The sequence below is a fragment of the Macaca mulatta genome, chromosome 14 (genome assembly GCF_049350105.2).
Source record: "Macaca mulatta isolate MMU2019108-1 chromosome 14, T2T-MMU8v2.0, whole genome shotgun sequence".
NCBI classification, from domain to species: domain Eukaryota; kingdom Metazoa; phylum Chordata; class Mammalia; order Primates; family Cercopithecidae; genus Macaca; species Macaca mulatta.
The window spans coordinates 27221830-27248518 of record NC_133419.1 but is presented as its reverse complement, the minus strand read 5'-3'; the positions used below and the strand labels follow the sequence as shown (position 1 = coordinate 27248518).

At 35.3% G+C, this 26689-nt stretch overlaps 1 long non-coding RNA gene across 1 annotated transcript; it reads right to left on the bottom strand.

Moving 5' to 3' along the window:
- Nucleotides 1–665: 665 nt before the first annotated feature.
- LOC144334555 (uncharacterized) lies at nt 666–26185 on the bottom strand. Its single transcript, XR_013404518.1, has 2 exons — nt 26035–26185; nt 666–2867 (listed from the first exon to the last, which is right to left on the bottom strand). It is a non-coding gene; the product is annotated as an uncharacterized LOC144334555 (long non-coding RNA).
- Nucleotides 26186–26689: the final 504 nt, after the last annotated feature.

Here is a 26689-nt window from a genome sequence, read left to right as displayed (position 1 = left end):
TCTCTACAAAAAATACAAAAATTAGCCGGGCATGGTGGAGGCAGAGGCTGCAGTGAGCCATGGTTGTGTCTGTCACTGCACTCCAGCCTGGGAGACAGTGAGACCCTGTGTCAAAACAAAAAAAAGAAAACAAAAAACCAAGAAAACAAACAAAGAAAATAAATATTTATAAATGAAATTAACATAACATGCATTTCTACCACTATTAATATTGTTTTCATTTTGCTTCAGTCTATTTTCTATGCATATGCATAAATGATTATTTTTATTTTATTAAATTGTGAATATATATATAGTGACTTCTCATAAACTTTCAGAAATTTTTTTTTTTAACTTTTCAAAGATACTTTTATTTCTATGAGCTGGCTTAAATCTAATCTAACTACCAATGTTAGAGTACTTTGATTGTTTTACACATTTTATAATTTCAGGAGGGCGTTGTTATATATGAATGTTTATGTATTTCAAATTTTTGCTTATGCTAAAGTAGAGAAAAATTGTGTTTAAAAAGACTTTCTGTTGGGGCTGGGGACTTATGTTGCTACTTTGCCATTCAAAATATTATGTATTTTATACTCCCATTTCCACTATTATAAGAGGAGAATGCCTTTATTTTCATCTAACTTTTGATATCTTTAAAAAGGAGGAAAGATTTTGAATTTTCCAAATGAAAGGAACAGTTTAATACAATAGCCAATTAAAATGTACAAATCTATAAAATGGAAAAATATAGATGGGGCATTAACAAATATGGTAATTCAGCAATTTTACCAAATAGCAAATTATATGTGAAACAGTCATGCTCTCCATGGGGAAAGCTACAGGCAGAAGTTTTACAGAGTGAGTAAATTGACAAATGACTCAAATTGTTCTCTGAATTCCAGGGAGGTACAGAACTTAGAAGTACTGGATACTACAGAGGGTAAGGTTACGGTAAAGATCAGAAAACGGTGGTGTTACTTGGGAGTTTACATATAGAAAATGTGGCGCTATCTTCCTCCTGTTCAACTTTGCACTCCAAATAGCTGGTAGTTATCCCTCAGGCAAGTAAGAGAAGAGTTATCTCTAAAAGTACCAACCAGACCAGAGAAAGTACTTTGGTAAAAAGACTTTGCAGCGCCCCAATGAAACAGGGTTTTTAAATAGTGATGAAGCTATCTGTTGACACAATTCTGACTAGGTAACTTAGTTCTCAATTTTAACATGTTAGTGAATAACTAAGAATGAGGACCCACATGGAAAGGTCCAGTATCAGCCAAGTTTATATCAAAAAACGAGGAATCAAGAAATGGGTAATAGATGGTTTTTGTTTTGTTTTGTTTCATTTTGTTTTTTAAGTACTGGAATAGGAAAAAGAAACCACTGAGGTAATGTACGTGGCAACTGCAAAAACAGCTACCAATTAGAAGGATGGAGTAAAAAGAGAAGAAAGATGTTGTGATGAGAATCCAGAATTTTGGAGGAAGTAATGTGTAGATGTCTAAGGGGGGCTGTTGCCCAGCGCATGTAAACTCAAGAGTTCAGAGAAGAGGCTACATAGAAATGGGACTCAGATCTCCAAGGAAGAAGCACTATCTGGTGGCTGTTTGTTTCTAAGAAGCAGCAGAATAAGAATGGTTCTTAGAAGTGAAGAAAAGAAAAGAAAAAGGAAACCAGTACCAGCTGCTGTAGCCACTGTGATGAGATAGTGGCAGGGTGAGACTGAAAGGAAGAGCCAAGTCTGTCTTAGACTTCTAGTCTCCCTCTAATACCCCATGCTGATGGGGCAAAGGAAAAATCAGAGCCCAATCAGAGAAAAAAGAAGTTTCTCAGCTGGGCGAAACCAGCCTAATAACTGTTAGAAGATCTAATATAACAGAAAGCAAATAGGAAGTCAATAGGAAAGTCAATAGGAAATGACTATAAGTCAATGACAATAAGTCAACAGGAAAAACAGTAAGGAAACCAGAAGAAACTAAAACAAAGCAAGGAAAAAGTTTTAAAATTTTTATTTAGATCCACAGAGCAAAGAAGATACTATATATACATAAGCAAGAATATATTAAAAATAGTATATGTAATATTAGCATGTATAAAATAAACAGAAAACAAGACAAATATCTCAGAAGCTTCAACATCTTGTATTTATCCCCCAAATGCTGTAAATTATTATATGATTAACTCAAAAACTTTTCCAGGAAGAATAATGAAGCAAGAAAAAGGAAAAGGAGAGAAAGCAAACAAACTAAAATTGAGAGACTTACAGCATAAATTCAAGTCCACAGTTAAATTGAAAGAGTTTATGTAAGACGCAATGTATCACTTTGGGTGAATCAAATAAACAAGAGAATATAACAGAATAATCCATCTCTCCTGGGTTTTTGAAAGATGACTCATTTTTTTCCCTCTTCTGTTTATAGGCCCCTCTACCTCCATTGTTATTTATGGTTTTATTTCTTTATATAAATCTTATTAATTTTTCTAACAGATGTCTCTTTATATTCTTTCACACTGGTTTATCTTATTTTAACAATTAATTTGTTATTTTTTATTCCCACTATTTTATATGATATAACGTAAATCATGTTCACTTTATTCTTAGGTATTTCTTCAAAACTTCTTATTTGTTATATACATTACCTTGCATTCAGAGTTTGAGAACACTTCTCCCACCATGTCACTGTTTTTCCCTTGATTTTTATCTTGGCTTGACTTCCGTCTTCATGTGACCTTGGAGAAAACCATTAACTCTGTAAGTTTCAAATTTCCCGTGTGCAGGATTAAAAAGTGGAACTGGATCTTTACTGTTCCTTTAACCTCTAACAGTCAGATGTCTTTTGCTAGTGGATCCTGTAGGTCACATTCTCTATGGAGTGCAAAAATGTATCCTGAAAGTTAATACAACACAGAATCAGAAATACCTAGTGAAAGGAAAGTGAATTATTCATAAAGTTTTACTCTGCAGAGCAGATAGATATGTCACTCCCAAATGAATGATCCCTTGTGACAGATTATTATTAGCTTTAGCTCCTGTGGAAGGAGAGAAGTATATTCATTGTCTAAAACACATTTAACCAAACTAAGAAAAAAAAAAAAACGGTCTGGAAATGTATATGTATATACATAAATAACTTAAGAAAACATTTTTAGCAGATAATTTGATCATATTTAACAAAAGATGTTATTATTCGAGCTCACCAAAATCAAAATGTTAATCACTCCATTACATATCTATCTGTAATTTAAATTTTTGAACACCAAATAGTTTAGGTGGGGAATTATTTTACTGTCTTACATTGAAGCATATTTTCAATTAATGTTATTACAAATGAATTAATTTTCTCTTTTACATTTGACAATAGATGAGTTTTCCACCATTAAATATGATTTTATTTTTCAACTAACTTACCATTGAAATGTATCTCTAATTTTCTCTAAATTATTTGGAATTGAAAGATAGGAATGGAAGGGAGGGGAGAAGGAGTGGGAGGCAGAGACAAAGACAGAAAAGAAAGAAGAAAGGAGAGAAAGAGAAAGAGAGAAACATCTACATGAAGAGACCAGGATCTAAGCCATTGATTGTTAGGAGTCTCAATGTTTAAAGACAGAAAAAAAAAAGTGTTTACTCTTTAAATACATTTCATCTTTAAAAATAATTTCATTGGTCTTTAAAATGCAAATATTTGCTGGCTTTTTAGATTGTCTTCATTGAACAGAAAGATAAAGGGTAATAGATATGTGAAGATGATGATCAAAGAAGAAAGCAGTTTGCCCATTGCATTTCACATATAAATTGGTAGAGGAAAAGGCAGTATGGAATTGAAGAACAGGATTCAGGTCAAACTAGAGATCTCAGTCAAGCAAATTTTCTTGCTAAATAGGAAATGCTCCATTCTTTGTCTGTATTCTGCTTTACAGCTATCAAGTCTTTGCACTTTGCCCAATCAAAACAAATATCTAATTAGTGCATAGGGAGATATCTCATCCCCCAATGTGTTCTGCTCTAACTGAAACTTTATTGCTTACAATTTATGAAAAATATTAAACAAATAGAAAAAAGCATGATTTTCTACTTGGTTATAAAAAGTGCTTAATGTGGAACTAAGAATTTTTCTCCAGAATCTGACACTACATCTTACAATGCAAAGTCACATTTGAAGTTGACTTAGTTATCTGTCTCATTAAAAATTTAAAGCTATGTTTCAAGGCCACTGTGAACACAGTGACTGTTAAGTAAAATAAATAAAAATGCATTTGATTTTTCTATATGAGTTATTAAAACTTTTCAGACTCTGTAATTTCAACAACTAATTTACCATGACATGAATGCGGAATATTGGTACTATTAAAAATATTTGGCTGGGTTTATTAGTCTGTTCTGATTCTGTTATGAAGAAATACCTGAGACTAGATAATTTATAAAGAAAAGAAATTCAATTGAGTCACAGTTCCACATGGTGGGGGAGGCCTCAGGAAACTTACAATCATGGTAGAAGAGGAAGCATACATGTCCTTCTTCACATGACAGCAGGAGAGAGAAATACAGAGCAAAGGGAAGAAGAGCCCCTCATAAAACTGCCAGATCTTGTGAGAACTCCCTCACTATCAGGAGAAAAGTATGGGGGTTCTACCCCCATGATCTAATCACCTCCCATGATATCCTTCCCACAATATATGGGGATTAAAATTTGGATTAAAATTCAAATGAGATTTGGGTGAGGACATAGCCAAATCATATCATTCTGTCCCTGGCCCCTCCCAAGTCTCATTTTTCTCACATTTCAAAACACAATTGTGCCTTCCCAACAGTTCTGCAGTTTTAACTCATTTTAGCATTAACCCAAAAGTCCAAGTCGATAGTCTCATCTGAGACAAGGCAAGCCCCTCCTGCCTATAAGCCTGTAAAGTTAAAAGCAAGTTAGGTATTTCCTAGATACAATGGGGGTACCATGAAATTGGGTAAATACAGCCATTCCACATGGGAGAAATTGGCTCAAAGGGACAGGCCCCAAGAGAGCCTGAAATCTAACAGGGCAGTCAAATCTTAAGCTCTGAAATGATCTCCTTTGACTCCATATCTCACATACAGGTCATGCTGATGCAAGAGGTGGGTTCCCATGGCCTTGGGCACCTCTGCCCCTGTGGCTTTGCAGGGTGCAATTCTCCTCCTGGTTGTTTTCACAGTCTGGTGTTGAATGTCTGTGGCTTTTCCAGGCAAAAGGTGCAAGCTGTTAGTGCATCTGTCATTCTGGGGCCTTGAGGATGGTGGCCCTCTTCTCACAGCACCTCTAGGCAGTGTCCCAGTGGGGACTCTGTGATAGGGCTCCAACTCCACTTTACCCTTCCTCACTGCTCTAGCGGAAGTTCTCCACAAGGTCTCTGCCCCTGCAGCAAACTTTTGCCTGGACATACAGAAGTTTTCATACATCCTCTGAAATCTAGGCTGAGGTCTCAAACCTCAATTTTTGATTTGTGTGCACCAGTCAGCCCAACACCACATGCAAGTGGCCAAGGCTTGGGGCATACACCCTCTAAAGCAAAGGCTCTGAGCTGTATGTTAGCCCCTTTTAGCCATGGCTGGGACACATGGTACCAAGTCCTAAGACTGCACAAAGCAGTAAGGCCCTGGGCCAAGCCCATGAAACACTTTCTCTCTTTTAGGCTTCAACCTGTGATGACGGGGGTGGGGGGGCGGTGGGGGGGCTTCCATGAATACCTCTGACATGCCCAGGAGACATTTTCCTCATTGTGTTGGTGATTAACATTTGGCTCCTCATTACCTATGCAAATTTCTTCAGCTGGCTTGAATTTCTCCTCAGAAAACAGGTTTTTCCTTTCTATTGCATCATCAGGTTACAAATTTTGAAAGCTTTTGTTCTCCATCACCTCTTAAACACTTTGCTGCTTAGAAATTTCTTCTGCCAGATACCCTAAATCCTTTCTCTGAAGTTCAATTTTCCACAAATCTCTAGGGCAGAGGCAAAATGGTATTAGTCACTTTGCTAAAGCATAGCAAGTGTCACTTTTGCTCCAGGTCTTATAAGCTCCTCATCTCCATCTCAGTCCAGTCTGCACTTCATTGTCCATATCACTTCCAGCATTTTGGTCAAAACCAAGAAGTATCTAGGAAGTTCTAAACTTTCCCACATCTTCCTGTCTTCTTCTGAGCCCTCCATACCATTCCAACCTCTGCCTGTTATCCAGTTCCAAAGTCATTTCCACAATTTTGGTTATCTTTACAGAAGCACCTGACTGCCGGTACCAATTTCCTGTATTAGTGTGTTCTCACATTGCTATGAAGAAATACCTGAGACTAGGTAATTTATAAAGGAAAGAGGTTGAATTGACTCACAGTTCTGCATGGCTTGGGAGGCCTCAGAAAACTTACAATCATGGTGGAAGGAGAAGCAAACACATCCTTGTTCACATGACGGCAGGAGAAATAAGTGCAGAAACCATTAGATCTAGAGAAATTTCCCTCATTTTCATGAGAACAGCATTGCGAAACCATTCCCATGATCTAATCATCTCCCATGATGTCCCTTCTCTAACACAGGGGGATTACAATTTGTATTACAATTCAAGATGAGATTTCGGTGGAGACACAGAGCCAGATCATATCAATGGGTATGGTAGCTCATGTATTCCAGCACTTGGGAAGTCTAGTCAGGAAGTCTTTGAGCTTAGGCGTTTGAGGGCAGCCTGGGAAATAGGGCAAAACTTCATCTCTACAAAAAATATATATAAGTTAGCTGGGCTTTGTGGTGAGCACCTTTAGTCCCAAATTCTTGGGAGGCTGAGGCAAGAGGATTCCTTGAGCCCAGGAGGTTCAGGCTGTAGTGAGCTGTGATCATCCTGCCACTGCACTCCAATATATTTATATATATATAAATATATATGTTTATGATGCATAAATATATACGCTATATATACACACACTAAATATACATATATAGTCTATAAATATATGTAATCATTTATTTTTAACGAATCAGTTAACATTTATTTTTTATTAAGACTGTTGAGGACCACGACAATTATATAATAAGTATAAAAATAATCTTTTCAAAGGCTATATTCTAGTTGGAAAAAAAAATCTCCACATGTATTTAGAAGAAAATTTACTGTAAACTAAAGTCGATCAGACAAATTTTTCTGATAGCAAAAATTGTTCTATAAAGCAAAAGAAATGAAGTGGTTATGCCAGAGGAATGATTGCCAAACAAATATAGGGATAAATTTGGTAGAGATGATAGAAAGGAGTGATATGAAAGACTAGGAAATAAATGTTCCAATATATAAAGCAGATGTCCCATTGAAATTTAGTGGGAAAATAATTTAAAGCTTTTCCACAATTCAGTATGGTTTCTATAACATATAAACACACACATACACTATATATATACAACAAGAGTAAGAATGTACTGAAAAGTACTTCCCTAGCCCTGTGTGGACATAAAGCAATTGTATAGTAAGCCTCCATATGGTTGCATCTGATGAGAAAGATGCATTGTTAAATCAAGATGTTGCACTGGTGAGTTTTTGAAATCATATAATTAAAATATTATATTATAAAGAGTAATCCAGTAGACTAAGAAATGTACAGACCCTTGAACTGCATAAGTAATTGTGGTACCATACAAAATAACACTGGAATAAGATGTATATATAATAAGATACAGCTTTATAAATATATAATCCCATATTTCTATGTTATCATTCATCTGAAGAAATATCATATATTGGTATTTAAGAAATCATTTAGAGAGAAATGTTTAATTTTAATTTCAAGTTCTACTTCTGTATTTTTTGTTGTTGTTAAGAAAGGAAGTGGGGACAAGTTGGAAGGATAACTGTGAGTATTAATAAGGAAAGTGATCTAAACCATGCAAATTTGACTAACATATGCTACTGAATTGTTTGCCAAAATAATATCCATAGAGTTTAAGCACCATTTCTTACAGAATGGAATCAGAAGAGATCCCAGTTTAAATGAGATTTCAATGTAATAATGTACATACAATTCTCAGCATATAATCCCAAGTGGGTAGAAGTTTATATTTTATGTACTAACTTTTGCCTTACTAAATACAATAATCTTATTTCCTGTAAACCAACCCCAACAGTATAAGGTGGGGCTATGTGCATTCATAACGTATGCCTTAAATTATTATTTTTATGTAGAATTTAAGTGCTGAGAGCCTAATTTGCATTCTTGCTATCTGAATATCAACACACTGAATTTGGTGAATACATTAATTTTCTTCAAATGATGTAATTAGTCATAATCTGCACCTCTTTAAATAACTCTTTTGAATATAACGCACCTTTAAATCATTTGTCACATACAGAGTTGGAATTCAGGGATACAGCAAAATTTATGAAATCACACCATATAAACAAGAGAATATATAATTTTTTGGGGGGGGAATTTCATCAACTGAGGAAATCAAAGTAAAATTAAGTTATTTATACGTTTACCTCTGTTTTAATAAAGACTCCAAAGAAAGAACTACACTGGAATCCATGATTCAGTTTATATATTTTAGATGACACAAGTGATTATCAAAGGATGGGAACAATAAAGACAAATTGAATTAAGGGAAACAGATGGAGCAACTGGGTACAGATATGCTGACAGTTAATACTTTTCACAAGCATTAACAGAACTGCAGTTTCGTTTATAAATGTCACCTGAGGGAACAGATTTCAACAAGAAGTAAGAAAAGGTAGGGAGAAGACTTTTCCTTTCTGCTAACCTTTCATGTGGCAACAAGAAATGATACTCTAAGGGGTGGCTGATTTATAACTATGGTGAATAGCCGTGCTGCAGCTCATCCACAACTAAAGCATGCATATTCATAGTTTTGACAGTGATAAATGTTTTTGCAAAGGCTTTGGGAAGACACAAAGAATAGGTGATCTTCTCTATATCTATAAAGAATGGCTTCAGTAACACTTCATTTGATTACGGAAACCTGGATTTAGCAACCCAGTAAATGCAGAGCGGGGGCTGGGGAGATATGGGGACTTATTTATATGTATATTTTTCCAAAGGAATGTCATTTAGATTTGATTTAATTTTTCTGACATTTTCTTCATCAAATTATAATCAGTGGAAAATTTGGTTGTGTAAAAAGTTCATAATCATCAAGGTAAAATGAGGAAATGAGGCCTACCTTCATTCACAGGGAAAATAAACATGCTTTAGGTGGATAGTTAATTCAAAGCAGGTTGCATTACTTTTTTTTTTTTTTTTTTTTTTTTTGAGACGGAGTCTTGCTCTGTCGACCGGGCTGGAGTGCAGTGGCCGAATCTCAGCTCACTGCAAGCTCCGCCTCCCAGGTTTACGCCGTTCTCCTGCCTCAGCCTCCCGAGTAGCTGGGACTACAGGCGCCCGCCACCTCGCCCGGCTAGTTTTTTGTATTTTTTAGTAGAGACGGGGTTTCACCTTGTTAGCCAGGATGGTCTCGATCTCCTGACCTCGTGATCCGCCCGTCTCGGCCTCCCAAAGTGCTGGGATTACAGGCTTGAGCCACCGCGCCCGGCCGCATTACTTTTTTTTTAAATCTCTCACCACAGGGCATTTAAAGGATACAGTGTTTTAATCTTCAAATGCACAGGATGGAAAGACAAACTGTCCTTTTTTCTCCAAATATGATGTTGAAATAAGGCAGCATTGAGTGACTATGCTATGGGTAGGATATCAATAGAAAGTTATTTCTACTTTCTAAATAGAACTTAAGAAAAAGCACACTAAGAATCAGTTAAAAATTCACTTGTTGAGGAGTGGGTAATGACATGATTTTATTCTATGGAAGAGATCCACGCCAATATAGAAAGCACTTTTTAAAATTCTGCTCTTCTCCTGGTTACTTTTATACATACTCATAAGAAAATGTCATAGACAAAAAAAATTGTGATTTTTGTCCAATCTGTTCAACCCTGAAATTTCATGAGTGAGTGACAAATGGACTGCATTCAGAGATCTCTGCTTGTTGGAAAAGATAATCCATAGCTCACAGTGTTTCCAGATCAGATAGTATGACCTTATTGGTTGCTGTAGTTAGGATCTAAGAGTATGAATTTGAAAGAGTTTGAATTCAGGCTCTGTCTTATCATGATGTAACTATATTTAGGCATTTTAAGTAGAGATAATATTGGGAATGTGTACAAGTTTGAACACTAACAGTACACAAATGCCTTCTATATTTCAGGTTCCTATTACGGAAGGTCGAATTGATCTACTACCTGAAATACAATTAGAGGTTTTAGTACTTCCCATATTAAGGCCAGAGTGTTACTTCAAATTATTTTCTTAAACACATCTGGTATCTCATAAATTCCACAGACAGGGAAAATAGAAAAGTTTTAGAAAGTGTAAGCTCAACTGTCATTGGTAATAAAATTATTTCCCCTGAAATTCCTGCTTCTAAAGTTGTCTTGGAGAGAGAGAGAAAAATAACAGGGACTATAGCTCACTATATATGATTATTATTCCAATATTTATTGAGTTTCTAAAATGTACCCGACTTTATAGAAAATAGAGTAGGCTGCACAATCCTCAAAGGAGAGTAGTAGAAAATGTATAAGGCTTGAAAATAAGAAAATAAGTTTTTTTTAAGGTAAGTGCATAGTCTAGTGAGAAAAAAGTGAGAAAAAAGAAAATTGAAATTTAATAATAATCATCTAAATTACTAAGCATATAGCTCTACCTGAGATATGTGTTGTTTAGCACATGTAATTTGATTACTTAAGAGCATGACTTCAGCCATTCTGCTGTATTGCATATTTTCTACTGAATGCCTCAGGTATTCTAGCTCTTTATATACTTTGTGGAAATTTGGGTATGTGGAAATATGGGTATGTGTTTGCCAATTTCTATTCCCATAGGCTTGTGATAGTCTAGCCAAACAAACATAAAATGGATTTATTGATTGAAATCTCTAAAGGAATATATTAGGGAATATGGTTAACTTTATCTGAGGCAATCAAAGGGGCATATTACAGAAGATAAGATCAGAAAGAAATCATTTTTGAAAAGGTGTTTACCAGTAAGAAAGGACTATGAAAACAGAAGGGCACATAACAGAGGCAAAGTGGGTTTCAACAGATACACATATTTCAATATTCTGGAGGAAAAACATGCTAAAAAGAGGAAATGAATCCTTATACAATTTCAGGGATATTATACACTAATGAATATATTCATTATTAGTCTATGATAGCCTAAATTGTTTCACTTCCAAAATACAATATACTTAGTAAGACTACGTAAACAAAAATTTTGTAGATGGACAGATATGTGAACAGATAAATGGAAGGATGAATGAAAGGATACATGAATAATTTCATTAAAAAAAACTGAATGGAAGGTGAGTTTTATCAGCTATATGATAATCAGTCATTAAGAGTTTAAAGAGAGCAAATTAATGGACACCTATGCAACTTTGGGAACGTTCGCTCTGCTTGTCTGTGAGTTAGAAAAATAAAAGAATGGAAAGAAAATAAAACCTGAGCCGAGAATACCAAAATTAAAGTCATAGAAATAAATTCAGGTTAGAGAAGACAGATGTCTGAACATAAGGAGTGATATATGTAGGAAAAATAAATGTTTATAGAAACTTTAGGAAGTAGAATGCATTGGAATTGGGGACAAAATTAAACTGAAGAATGATGTAAAACAAGGAAAATTCTGACTAATCAATACCTGGCCTGAACATAGAGAAGGAAATAGTGGTGCCATCTGCAAATGTTAAAATAAAAACAAGTGTGTTGGCCGGGCGCGGTGGCTCAAGCCTGTAATCCCAGCACTTTGGGAGGCCGAGACGGGCGGATCACGAGGTCAGGAGATCGAGACCATCCTGGGTAACACAGTGAAACCCCGTCTCTACTAAAAATACAAAAACTTAGCCGGGCGAGGTGGCAGGCGCCTGTAGTCCCAGCTACTCGGGAGGCTGAGGCAGGAGAATGGCGTGAACCCGGGAGGCGGAGCTTGCAGTGAGCTGAGATCCAGCCACTGCACTCCAGCCTGGGTGACAGAGCGAGACTCCGTCTCAAAAAAAAAAAAAAAAAACAAGTGTGTTTGGGAAGGTAACAAAATACAAGCACTTTGTATTATCTCATTTAACCTTGGTAACAATCCTATGCCTCTTTCACACATGAGAAGTCAAGTGTTCCCAAAGTCCAAATCTAGGCAGTAATAGAAGAACGAGTTGAAGCCTGTTTGATCAAGTTCTAGATCAATGTTGTTTTCCTAATGTCACTTATAATGTATATAAAATAGTTAATGATTCTCCATTATAATTTAGATTAGATAATACTGTTTATAACTTCATGTTTATTGTGAAAAAGTCTCATAAATGGCAAAAACTGTGTAAAATCTATGAGTGCAGTTTTATAATCTATTATATAGTAAACATTCAGATAATAAGAAACCAGATTTGCAATTTTGCTAATAACTTAGAAACCCACTGTCTGCTCCTTCCAAAGTATGTGTCTTAATTCCAAAGCAAGGTAACCCTCTCATAACTTTTGTAACGCTAGTATTTCTAAAATGACATTATTTAATAGTACCAGTTTTTGAGCACCATACATACAACTAACACCTGATTATTTTACTTAATGCTATATCTGTAGAAATCATACATGTTGTTCTGTGAAATCCCATGTTCTGAACATATTCCATAATATTCTACTGACTGATATTTAGATTACTATAAAGGCTTTGTACATTTCTCATGGCACAAATGTACAAAGTATCTCTAAGAGTGCATGCCCAGGAATGAGATCCCTGTGTAAGAAGATCTGTCCATATTTACTTTATTAGGTGTTGCCTTAGTGGTTTCCATAGTGGTATACAAATTTACTCCTCAAAAAGCCATGGATAAAAATTTCTGTTGATCTATAATCTCACAGTGCTTATTTTACATTTTTGTTAAATGTATTTTTGCTAAACGATCAGAAACACAGCAGTATCTTATTGTGATTTTACTTTATATATACCTGGTTACTAATATGTTAGCACAGCTTTCCATATGTTTGTAGACCACCTGGATTTTCCATTTTGTGAAGAGCTTGTTGGAACGTTTTACTCTTTTATTTCCTATTGAGTTAGTTGTTTTTTCTTACTGATCCATAGAAGTTATGCATAGTTTAATCAGCTAATTATATGTTTTGAAAATATTCTTTCTAAATTCATGACTTATCTTTTTAAATTTTTTACATAGCATTAGTGGAACAGAATTCGTTAACTTTAATATGATTAAATTTATCAGCCTTTCTCTTTTAAAATTGTTTCGCTTATAGTATCTTGAGGAGTTTCTTCTCAATTGAAGAACATGAAGATAGCCTTATATCAGTTTTCAGTTTTTAAGGTTCTCCATTGATATTTTGGTCTTGAATTGAAATGTAACTGTATGATATGAAAAATAATTCACTATTCTGTCTGAACAGTCATTTTTTTTTTCCACAAGGAAAAGCAATTTTCCTAGCAATGCTTATTGAAAACTCAAAATTTTCATACTGATCTGCAATTCTCTGTTCTTCACATATTGTTTTTATATTTGGATGGTCACTTTCTCTGTTTTACTGGGTATTCTTGTTTTGTTAGTCAATTTGTTGTAATTTCCTTTGTTATTATTGGTTTTATAGACTTGTTCTACCAATTGCTGAAAAAGTATGTAAAAATCTACAATTATCTTTTTGTTTTTCTTAGTTTTTCCACTAGTTTCATTAATCTTTATTGTAAATATTCTGGGGCTATTTATAAGGCACATTCAAATCTAAAATTATTATTGTACATACAGTTTATATATATGCACAATATTATTACTGTATTGTAGTTTAATCAAAAAAGTTGAAGTGACCTTAATTATATCTATAATTGTTTCTATGTGCAAGTCTATTTTATTTGGTGCTGTCATACTTACACCTATCCATTTTTAATTAAAATTTGCCCGGGTCAAAAGGTTTTTACCGTTTTTATGTAATTATATTTTTAATGAGTAAATTGTGAATAGTATCAAGTAAAATTTTATTTATTCTTTTTCTTTAAAAAAGTTATCTGGATATTTTTCTTAGATAAGATTACTTTCCCATATCCAACATAATTACTTATTATATAACTATCATTTTATATCTATCATTTTATTTTGTGCTACTTCATTCACTCACTGTGTTTCTTTTATCTTCTTTCTGATCTTCACTTACAGATATTGATTAGGTATGTTTTCTTATTTGAAACTCTCTCATTTAAAATTAACAGTTTTACAAAATAAAATTCCTAAGAAGAAGATGAACTATTTTTGCATTTATGGTGAACTACAATGCTTATTAAAATACAGACAAGAACATTAAAAGTTTTCATTGGGCATAAAACTTTGTCCATTGATATTCTCTTCTGTCTGCACTGAATAGAGACATGTTGATGGCAATTAGGTAGTCATTTGAGACCATGAGCATACAGGCATAAGGGTAAGAGTCATACTTTTTTTTTTTTTTTTTTTGAGGCGGAGTCTCGCTCTGTCGCCCAGGCTGGAGTGCAGTGGCGCGATCTCCGCTCACTGCAAGCTCCGCCTCCCGGGTTCCCGCCATTCTCCTGCCTCAGCCTCCCGAGTAGCTGGGACTACAGGCGCCGCCACCTCGCCCGGCTAATTTTTTTGTATTTTTAGTGGAGACGGGGTTTCATTGTGTTAGCCAGGATGGTCTCGATCTCCTGACCTCGTGATCCGCCCGTCTCGGCCTCCCAAAGTGCTGGGATTACAGGCTTGAGCCACCGCGCCCGGCCCCAAGAGTCATACTTTAAGAAAGCTTGAAAAAGTCTGTGTTTTTTATGTCATCATAGAGCCGCTGTATCAGACTTAGGACTACCTACTTACGAATTCTTACTATGCGGGAAAAGAAAACTCCCATTTGGCTCAGCAATAAAAAAAAAAAAAATATGTAGCTGATACTATTTTTAATTGATTTATCACTCAAAGCTTTTACATATTGATTTAATGATATTAAAATCATAATTATTTCATTTTATTTTCCAACGTTCTTCTATCTTAATTTTTCTTTTCTAGATAATAAATTATGACAACACCATATGTGGAATCAAGAATTTATAATTAATTGATGTCACCACAAGCCTTGGATAAGCCCTAGTATCTGTGGCAGAGTGTGTCATTGTCTAAAGAATTCTAGCCCTTGACTCTTGATTTTTTTCCTACTAAGCCCTGTACTGTGGTTAGATTAAGAGTGCCACAGTGAAAACAGTCTTGGTCTTGTGACTTGACTTTGCCAATACACAATGAGATAAAATGGCATATGCTATTTCTTAGAAGAGCCTTAAGAACCATCACATGCATCTGTTAGTGTTCTTTTTCTCTGCAGGACAAAAGGAATATCCTGCATACTCCTTCAGCTAATGTCTTAGAATAAAGAGTCAAAGCCACACACTTGATAAACCTGCAAACTAAGTGAAAAATAAGTTCGTGTTGATGTAGGCCACGAAGATTAGGATGCCATTTGTTGCCACTGCTGAACTTAGTTTTAAGCAGACTGATACAGCTTCTAAATGCTACTCTATACAAAAATAATAATAATGCCTGGTTTTCTACTTCCCAGATCTGTGATTAGGACTTAATAAAATAATTTAAGCACCAATGCATTATAAGCTCTAAAATACTACAAAATGGCAGGCAATCTCTTTATTGGTATATCTTATTTTATATTTTAATCATAGGACATCATCATGCAATTTTCACAACTAATTTAGAGTTTAGAAAGTTATGCAAGCAGACATATTAGACTTCCCTAACTTTTGAGTTACCACATCTCTGCTTACATTACCCGTCTGTTAATGCATGTTGTCTACCATTTCCATTGAGCTCTTAATATATTGATTACAATTATTTTTAATTCCCATTCAGATAATTCCAGCAGCTGTGTCATATTTGAATATATTTCTACACCTTGCTTTTCTTTTCAGAAAATGTCTTGTCTTGCCATTTGGCATGCCTTATAATTTTTTTTTTTTTGAAAGCTGGACACATTGTATCAGGTAGTAGAAATTAAACTAAATAGGCCTTGAATGTGAGATTTATGCTACTCTGACTAGAACTTGAGCTGTATTCAAATGTTTATTGAAGCCATAGGTTCCAGAGGCTTCAAACTCCTTTATCATTCTTGTTTGTGCTTCCACTCTTGACTTTGAGTTTTCTTACACGTTCCTCCAAAGAAAGTATTGCAGGTCATTAAATTGTAATCCACTCTTGTTATACTGCAGCCTTGTTTGTGTCATGTTAAGGACAAACGTCAGGAAACATTCTATAATCTCATGCTTATATCTTTGTTTTTAGTGGACTTTCTCTTGGGATTGTCACTTTGAGACTGTTTCGTCAGTGGTATAGCTATTTTTTTCTCCCTCCACTGGTGAGACACAATGGCTACAGAGGGCTGGGGTAGAACCAATGCCCTTTCCTCAGCTGGAATAAAGCTCTGATAAAACCTTTTACCCTGGAGAGAAGGTCTTTGCTTATGGAGGAAGCTCTGAGAATATTTCCCAAACATTAATCTTGCCTTCCCCTAACAGGGTTATAAAGGGATCAATCATATTCTGATCTTAATCTGGAAAACCTGATAATGTTCCTGGAGATAAAGCCCATGAAAGGGTGGGGACCTCCTAACACTGTGGCCCCAGAATTTTCTCTCTCTCAGGCTGGTTCACATTCAACCTCCAGCAATTAATTTAATTACTACATCAGTATTTCAGACTCTAACTCTTTGAATTTATCCATCAAGATTTCATGGTGGGAGTTTTCCCTGCAACCTTAGTTCTCTAATAGGTCTGAGAAAAGTCATTGGTTTTCAGGGATTTTGTAGATTTTGTATTTGTTTTCATCTTATTTCTTGTATGGATGGGAAAGATGGCTTCTAAATACTTTTCATGTTGTAGCTAAAATTGGAAGTCTGTCTCTAACCTTTAGAAGTCATAAATTTTTCTCAGATGTTTTCAGTGGCCATTTAGAACCAACAAAAATGTTTATTGAATTGTAATTTTTGGGCCTAATTATTAATAATACACACACACACGGTTACATCTATGCTTAGAAATAAACCTTTCTATACCATGTACATATTATGGAACTATAAAACCAAGTTTAAACAAGCATAGCATCCAATTAGCAATCTTCATTATTCAGCTGGGGTTTATTACATATACTCTGTGCTACTTCCTTTCTGATGAAGTAACTTATTAATAAAGGTAAGTTGAAGGTACTGTGGTTGTTTTCAGAAACGTACCTTCCCCTGACTCTTCTCTCTTTTTGCTTAGCCTACTATCAATTCAGTTCAGCAATAAAACATTGACTTAATTTGTCACTCCCTTCAGGACTACAACTTGTTCATGTCCTTGTTTCATTCCAATCTTACTGTCTCAGGAAAAATACCCTACCTTCTAGTAAATTAGTGAGAGTGAAATAAATATTCTGCTATTGATTTTTTTAAAAAGCAGACAACTTTCACAAATCTCTGAAGCGTATGTGTAGGCCTTCTTATTTAATGTTGTCATTTTTATTGGAAATTAATATGGCTCTAACACTTGGTTTTATGTAATTTCATCACTTTGGACTGTCTTGATAATAATAGGTACTGAAACATGATACTTAAGATATCAAATGATATAAAATAGTGTGTATTTCTTTGGCAGGGTTCTGCTTACTATAGAAGTCACTATATGTACATATGTGTATATTTAAAGCTAAATAACTTAAAATTAAAATAAAGTTATTAATTCCCAGTCCTACTAGATATATCTCAAGTGTGTGTATATCTGCATACACACAAACACATGTGTATGTATATGACAATAATATCAAATATTTCATATATGAATGAAGCATAATTTATAGCCATAAGACAAAGTATTATAAATAATATAGAAACTTCTAGCACTTTATACAGTACATTTCAACAAGGCCACACACACACACACAAACACATGCACAAAGATAATATTCTGTGTAAGTACCTTGTTTCCGATTAATTTTCCTGGCTCAGTTTTTAAGAAACTGTGTTAGTCCATTTTCACATTGCTATAAAGATCTATCTGATATGGTTTCGGTTTTTGTTCCCACCCAAATCTCATCTCATATTGTAATCCCAACATGTCGAGGGAAGTACATAGTGGGAGGTGACTGGATCATTGTGGGGCTTTCTCCCATGCTGTTCTCGTGATAGTGAGGCAGTTCTCACCAGATCTGATGATTTTTAAAGTGGCAGTTTCCCCTGCATTGTCACTCTCTTCTGCTATCACGTAAAATGTGCCTTGCTTCCTCTTCGCCTTCCACCATGACTATAAGTTTCCTGAGGCCTCCCAAGCCATGTGAAACTGTGAGTCAATTAAACCTCTCTTCTTCATAAAGTAGTCTCAGGGCAGTGTCCGTATAGCAGTGTCAGAATGGACTAATGCAGAGAATTGCTACCAGGAATGGGGCACTACTTTAAAGATAACCTGAAGATGTGGAAGCGACTTTGGAACTTGGTAACACGCAGAGATTGGAAGTTTGGAGGGCTCAGAAGAAGACAGGAATATGTGGGAAAGTTTGTAACTTCCTACAGACTTGTTGAATGGTTGTGAACAAAATGTCGATAGTGATATGGAAGTTCAGGCTGAGGTGGTCTCAGACGGAGACGAGAAAATTATTGGGAACTGGAGCATAGGTCACTCTTGCTATGCTTTAGCAAAGAGATTGGCCGCATTTTGCCTCTGCCTTAGAGATCTTTGGAAATGTGAACTTGAGAGAGCTTATTTAGGGTTTCTGAAAGAAGAAATTTCTAAACAGCAAAGCATTCAAGATGTGTCCTGCTTTTTCCTGAAAGCATACAGTTATATGAGCTTACAAAGAGATGGTTTGAAATTGGAACTTATTTTTAAAGGGCAAGCAGAGTGTAAAAGTTTGGAAAATATGCAGTCTAACTACGCGGCAGAAAAGAAACACCCATTTTCTGGGGGAGGAATTAAAGCCAGATGCAGAAACTTGCATAAATAATGAAGAGCCAAATGTTAATGAACAAGACAATGGAGAAAATGTCTCCAAGGCATTTCAGAGATCTTCAAGGCAGCTCCTCACATCACAGGCCCAGAAGCCTAGGGGAGAAAAATGGTTTTGTGGGCCAGGCCCAGAGCTCAGCTGCTCTGTGTAGCCTCAGGACTGGTGCCCTGCGTCCCAGCAGCTCCAGCTCTAGCCATGGCTAAAAGGGGCCAACATACAGCTCAGGTTGTTGCTTCAGAGGCTGCGAACCCTAAGCTTTGGCAACTTCCATATAGTGTTGGACCTGTAGGTGCACAGCAGATAAGTTGAGCTTTGGGAGCCTCCACTTAAATTTCAGAGGATGTATAAAAATGCCTAAATAAGCAGGCAGAAGTCTGATGCAGAGGCAAAGCTCTCATGGAAAACCTCTGCTAAGATAATGCAGAGGGAAATGCGGGATTCGAGCCCTGACAGAGAGTCCCCACTAGGGCACTGCCTAGGAAACTGTGAGAAGAGCTCCTACACACCCTAGAAAGGTAGATTCACTGACACTAGCACTGAGAAGCTGCAGGCACTCAATGCCAAACTCTGAAAGCAGCTGGGAGGGGGGCTGTACCCTGCAAAGCCACAGGAGTGGCCTAAGGCCGTGTGAGCCCACCTCTTGCATCAGCGTGACCTAGATGGGAGAAATGGAGTCAAAGATTATTTTGGAGCTTTAAGATTTAATCTGAAGATTTAACCCTGGTTTCAGACTTGTGTGGCACTGTGGCCCCTTTGTTTTGGCCAATTTATCCCATTTGGGATGGGAACATTTACCCAATGCATGTATCCCCATTGTACCTTGGAAGTAACTAACATGCTTTTGATTTTACAGGCTCATAGGCAAAAGGGACTCGCCTTGTCTCAGTTGAGACTATGGACTTTGACTTTTGGGTTAATGCTGGAATGAGTTAAGTCTTTGGGGGACTGTTGAAAGGGCATGATTGGTTTTGAAATGTGACAAGAACATGAGATTTGGGAGGCACCAGGGCAGAATGATATGGTTTGGCTTTGTGTCCCAACCAAATCTCAAATTGTAATTCCCATGTGTCAAGGGAGGGTCCTGGTGGGAGGTGATTGGATCATGGGGGCTTTTCCCCCCATGCTGTTCTCGTGATAGTGAGAAAGTTCCCATGAGATCTGATGGTTTTAAAAGTGGCAGTTTCCTTTACACTCTCGCTCTCTCCTGGCACCATGTAAGTAAGATGAGCCTTGATTCCCATTAATCTGCCATGATTATAAGTTTCCTGAGGCCTTCCCAGCCACACAGAATTGTAAGTCAATTAAACCTCTTCTTTATAAATTACCCAGTTTCAGGTAGTATCTTTATAGCAGTGTTAGAACAAACTAATATACTACCTGAGACTGGGTAGTTTATGAAGAAAAGAGGTTTAAACCATCAGATCTCATGAAAATTCACTCACTATCACGAGAACAGCATGGGGGAAACCTACCTTCGTGATCCATTCACTTCCCACCAGGTCCCTCCCTTAACATGTGGGGATTACAATTCAACATGAGATTTGGGTGGGGACATAGAGCAAAACCATATTAGAAATCTTGCTTAATATTTTTATAATTACACACATCTAATACTTTGCCTCTGGTTTCTGAGGCACATAGTCAGTTTAAGGTAAACTTCTTTGACACTCAGGTGTAATTAGAATTTTCTACTATCAATAATAAAATAAAATGCTATCTTTTCACTTTCCTGATTAAAATGGAGAGACTTAAAAGTGAATTTAAGATCATTATCAAGCTTCTCTTTCATAAAGTAAAAGAAAAATTTAGAATGACATTGAAATTATAACAACATCTTTACCAACAATTAACTGGTGTGATATTTAGCTAAATATACAAGTTCAAACAGAACATGAATAGAGTAAAATTAACTCAAAAATATGAATAAAAGGGAAGAGTGTGCAAATCTTGTAATGATGTAATTTATTATTAAAATAATATTAGATGAATTTAGCAAATATAATTTATTCAAACTTGTGAAAAAGTTAGTGAGGTTAACAGTAAATCTTTAGACCAGGCATGGTGGTTCACACCTGTAATCCCAACACTTTGGGAGGCTAAAGCAGGTGGATGGCTTGTGCTCAGGAGTTTGAGACCAGCCTGGGTGATATGGTGAAACCCCATGTCTACTAAAAATACAAAAATTAGCCTGGTATGGTGGCACACACCTGTAGTCCCAGCTTCTTGGGAAGCCAAGGTGGGAGGAATCACTTGGACCTGAGAGGTCAAGGCTACAGTGAACTGAGATTGCACCACTGCACTCCAGCCTGTGTGAAATAACAAAACTCAGTCTCAAAAAAAAAAAAGACTGTGTCTTTAAAAACATTGCTTAAATCAAAACAATGATAAATAAATACAAAATGTCATAAGATGAAGTTTTTGTATGTATAGATAAGAACTAAACAATCATAAATGAAAATCAAGTAAATAAAATCAGGAAAAAATATATTATAAAGTAATATTAGCAGAACCAGAGCCTTAGAAAATCAAATTGAAAACAATAAAATAGATGGGAAATGAATAACAAGGGTAATTGAATTCAAGATAACAGGAAATAAAAGAAGACAATTATAATTGGACACACAATGTCAAGTGCTTGCTTCAAAAATGATATGACTTGGATTTGAGATGATGAAAATGTAAACCATAATGACCAAAATGAAGTGAAAGATAATATAAAATGATGTTGTAGTATCATAAGTGAATCGAAATAATATGCACTAAGATCAAGACACAGAAATGAAATAAACTGGGCAATGGACCAATGCAGGAGGCTGCACAAAAAAAGGGTGGAATAGGTTTGAGGAAAATGAAGAAGGATGAGTCCATATTGAAATAACATAAATGGATCATATCTTCTAAGAATTGTATCTATATATGATATGGCATATCTAAATAATGACAAATATGATGCTAAAACTTTAAGTGCCTGATGCCAATAAAAGTAGAATAAACACTGTTTAAACCACAGTAAACAATTTTCTCAGTTACATTGTTAAATATAAAATGTGATTAACAAAACAGGAAAACAAAACATTCTAGTTGAAATTATATGTGGTGACATACTCACAACTTCAAAGCCTCATATGACTTAAACATAGTAAATTGCATGGGGAAAATATGAGTCACTAATATATCTACATAAAGCAATTTAGTAAAATAAGGAAAATTATGGTGAATCACAGAAAGTAATGTTTCAGTAGTATGAAGAAATATTGTGCAGTTATAATGTACATATTCTGTTAATCAAGCAAATATACATATGTTTGGTTGTTTATCTGGATTAGTTTTGAATTTATAATATTTTTAGTTTTTCTTTAGAGTGTAAGTCAAAATATTAAAAAAGAAATAAAGAGAACAAGGAAAGGAGTGAAAAAGAGAGGGATAAAATAAAAGGAAGGAAGAAAGAAAGGAATTAAGATAGTTTATTAATGTAAAATGTGTACATTGAGCTCTCCTGTGTGAATCTTTTAGAGCTCTGTTAAATGCAGCTCAACACATTTTCTACACTGTCAAATCTGTAAGAATATCATATTATACATTTAAATAACCTCCCCCAATAGAGATATCTTTTCTAGATTTTTCTGACCAATTTCTAGACCTTTCATTCTGCCACATTGTTGAAACTGTTTAGCCTCTATTCTAGAAAATAGTCCTTTATTCTAAGGGATGTCTTGGTTTTGGGCCACGCTGATTTATATTCCTTAGTGTTTTGTCTTTTTGGAGGGAGAACATCCTTTAGTACATTCTGTGTACATCTACATTAGAAATAATTTTTGATATTTTTAAGGCTTACTTTTGAAATATCAAATCCTCTCATAAATTATTTTTGCTCTCATGAACTAATCTCACATTAAGCTTGCATATTGAGTAATAAATGATTGGTCATTTTAAGAATTCTTTCATTTTGAATATGCTTTTAATCACAGGCTCTCTGGATTGATAAAGCACTTAGAATTTTCATGGTAATATTCTTAACAGTTAAAAAAACAAACATAAGCTTTGGAAATGCTGTAATTATGTCTATAAGCTAATTGCTAAATAAGATACAGGTACAATATTGATAATAACATGCATTACTATTTATTGAGTGATATAATGTGATAGGCATAGACATTTTGTATTCTCTATATTACTTCCTTTGTATGACTCTGCCTCCCTATTAAATAATTGCACCAAGTGATTCTAAGCAACTTGTTAAAGTGACTCACTGTCACCAAAAGCAACTTTAAATTTGGCTACATTGGGAGAGGAGTTGTGATGAGGAGTGGAGGGTCCAGTTAACATCAGTGTAAAGGTAAAGTAAATATTGCTGCAGGGAGCCAAGAAATGTTGAATATCAAACCAATGGTCATCAGAGAAGGTTTAGGATAACTACAGGAATATGGCTCCAGCTTTAGAATAAAATGCAAAATGAGGATCTTACACACAATGTCATTTAAAAACATAGATAAATTTAGTGAAACATTGGTTTTGAACAAACATGTGTCTGAATCTTGTGTAACTGAATAAATGACTTAATTTTTGTAAGGTCCAAACCTAGTTTCCCCAACTGAAAAATGAAGGTAACATACATCTGTTCCTAGCACGATGGAAACTCCCAGCACATGTTACTCATTATTTGACTGATCTCTTATTCTTTATACCTTGATTTCCTGCAATTAAATGCTATAATTATGACTTTAATCTATGATTTAAATTTCATTAAAGTGTTGCCTCTACGTTCAGAATACCAAATTTATGCTATCCAAAGTATGAAAAAAGATTCCTAAGCAATCACAATTTTAAAGCCGTTTAAACCTTACTTAATATTGTACAAGTTATTTAGATGGATATTAAGTTTTAATTTACTTTTATAATTCAAAATGTTTCTATGAATTATCTATGAAAATGAAAATGCTTCATTTATTAGTGAATATGTAAAAATCCCTTGTTCTTCCAAGTCATATGGTGAATATATATCTTTTTCACACACATACATATATATATCGATATATGTGCATATATTTATAAATAAATGTTTAATATATAAATGATATCAATAATAGAGAACATGGACTAGTTTTTACTTATATATTATTTATGAATAAGTGATTCCTAATTAAGCCTAATTAAGTTGTATAACTCCAATAATAAAAGAAATAATCTATTAAGAAAGAAAATATGCTTCCTTAATTATTTGCAAATATTTTAGAAAAAATAAATTTTTCAAAAAGAAAATAACTATTCAAATAAATGGTTTGCAAATTTGCTATTAGGTAGATCCTTAACTTGCTTGGAATTACTTTATATCATGAGCAACACAGTATCTTTGCACTATGGGTTCTACACTTCAGCATTTTTGCTAAATTCTCAAGAGGTTTTTATTTTTCTAAAAACATCTAAATGGTGAAAGTTAATTAATGCTAAAAATTTAGATATCTAGAAGCTCTTCCAAAGTTCATAAGCCTTAGAAGTACAAAATACAAAACCACGTGTTCTTAGGATATTTGTTTGATGTACCAGTACTTGGGCACAATGCAATAAGGCACAAACAAGCATCTTCCACCTAGTTGTCACGTGTTTTATAACATTGTGGTATATTGTCATCCTACCCTCCTGCTATCATAATAATCCATGGCTGTCAGGCAAGGGTCAGCCTATGAAAGGCCCTGGTCTTCTATTGGGAGAACCCGATCCCGATGTTTAAACGTGGGTTCTTTTCTATTTCCTAAGTGTCTTGGCTGGGTTGATAAATAAAGGGAAAGAGCACAAGAGAGAGATATTTAAAGCTGGGTGTCCGGGGGAGACATCACATGTCGGCAGGATCCCTGATGTTTTCTGAGCCTTAAAATCAGCAAGTTTTTATTAGCGATTTTCAAAAGGGGAGGGAGTGCACGATTAGGGTGTGGGTCACAGAGATCAAGTACTTCACAAGGTAATAAAATATCACAAAGCAAATGGAGGCAGGGCGAGATCACAGGACCAGAGGATGAGGTGAAATTAAAATTGCTAATGAAGTTTCGGGCACGCATTGTCATTGATAACATCTTATCAGGAAACAGAGTTTGAGAGCAGATAACCTGTCTGACCACAATTTATTAGGTGGGAATTTTCCTCCACTTAGTAAGCCTGGGAGCGCTATAGGAGACCGGGGCTTATTTCATCCCTTAGGCTTCAACCATAAAAGACAGGAGGCCTTAAAAAGGGGCCGTCTACAGGCCTACCTTCAGGGCACATTCTCTTTCTCAGGGATGTTCCTTGCTGAGAAAAAGAATTCAGCAATATTTCTCGTATTTGTTTATGAAAGAGGAGAAATATAGCTCTGTTCCGTCCAGATCACCAGTGGCCAGTTCAAAGTTACCTCTCTTGTTCCTTGAACATTGCTATTATCCTGCTTTTTTTTTTTTTTTTTTTTTTTAAGATGCCAGATTTCATGTTGTTCAAACACACATGCTCTACAAACAATTTGTGTAGTTGATACAATCACAGGGTCCTGAGGCAACTCTCATCCTCCTCAGTTTACAAAGAAGATGATGGGATTAAGAGATTAAAGACAGGCATAGGAAATCACAAGGATATTCACTGGGGAAGTGATAAGTGTCCATGAAATCTTCACAATTTATGTTCAGAGATTACAGTAAAGACAGGTGTAAGAAATTACAAAAGTATTAATTTGGGGAACTAATAAATGTACATGAAATCTTCACAATTTATGTTCTACTGCTGGGGCTTCAGTCGCTCCCTCCGTTGGGGGGTCCCTGACTTCCCGCAACAGTCTTCCAAATCAGAGGTGTGTATTGGGGAAGATTATTGCTATTCTTTTCACTTTGAGCTTTTGCCATCTAGCAACATTCTGTGTATGAGTTTTCTATTTTAGTATTCTTTAATGATCATTATCAAAATATCAGACAAATGTTTACAAGTTGTACAAATCTAAAAATGAAATTAGGATAATAGAAACATATGTGAAGACAACAAAATATATGCATGTTACCTCTGTGACGCTGTTTGTGGTGGTTTTAAAATATATTTTCAAATCCTTCAGCATTCTTCTCTTTGAAGGTTGTTCTAATTCCTTTCCTCTTGCATATGGGAGTCTAATTCCTCTCCTCTTACCATTTTCAATGCCTATTTCTATTCAGCATCTAATGAACAGAATGATTCAAAAATGACACTTCATTATTTTCAGGGTTAAATAATAATAAGCCACTGTTGTTGTTGTATGCCATAAGCCTGGGGTGGTTTTTATTTGTTTGTTTGTTTAAATCATTAGTGAATAATTCAATCACAGTTCAAAAGATACAAAATGCAGTCAGTGTAGTACATCTGCACCATGGGATCTAATATCCTGTGTCAAATGCTAAGTGAAATAGACCAGTCATAAAATACACATCTTGTGTAATTTCACTTATGTGAGGTTTCTAAAGTAGTCAAATTCATTGAAACCAACAGTAGAATGGGGTTTTCAAGGGATGGGGGGCGTGCAGGAAACAGGGAGTTGCTGCTTAATGGACGTAGAATTTCAGTTTTGTTAAATAAAAAAGTTATGGAGGTTGGTTGCACGACATGTAAATACATTAACACTGACGATGCAGGATTTTTTCTTGACCCTTTCATGGGACTCGTAACAGACGTGCAGGGGTGCAGGT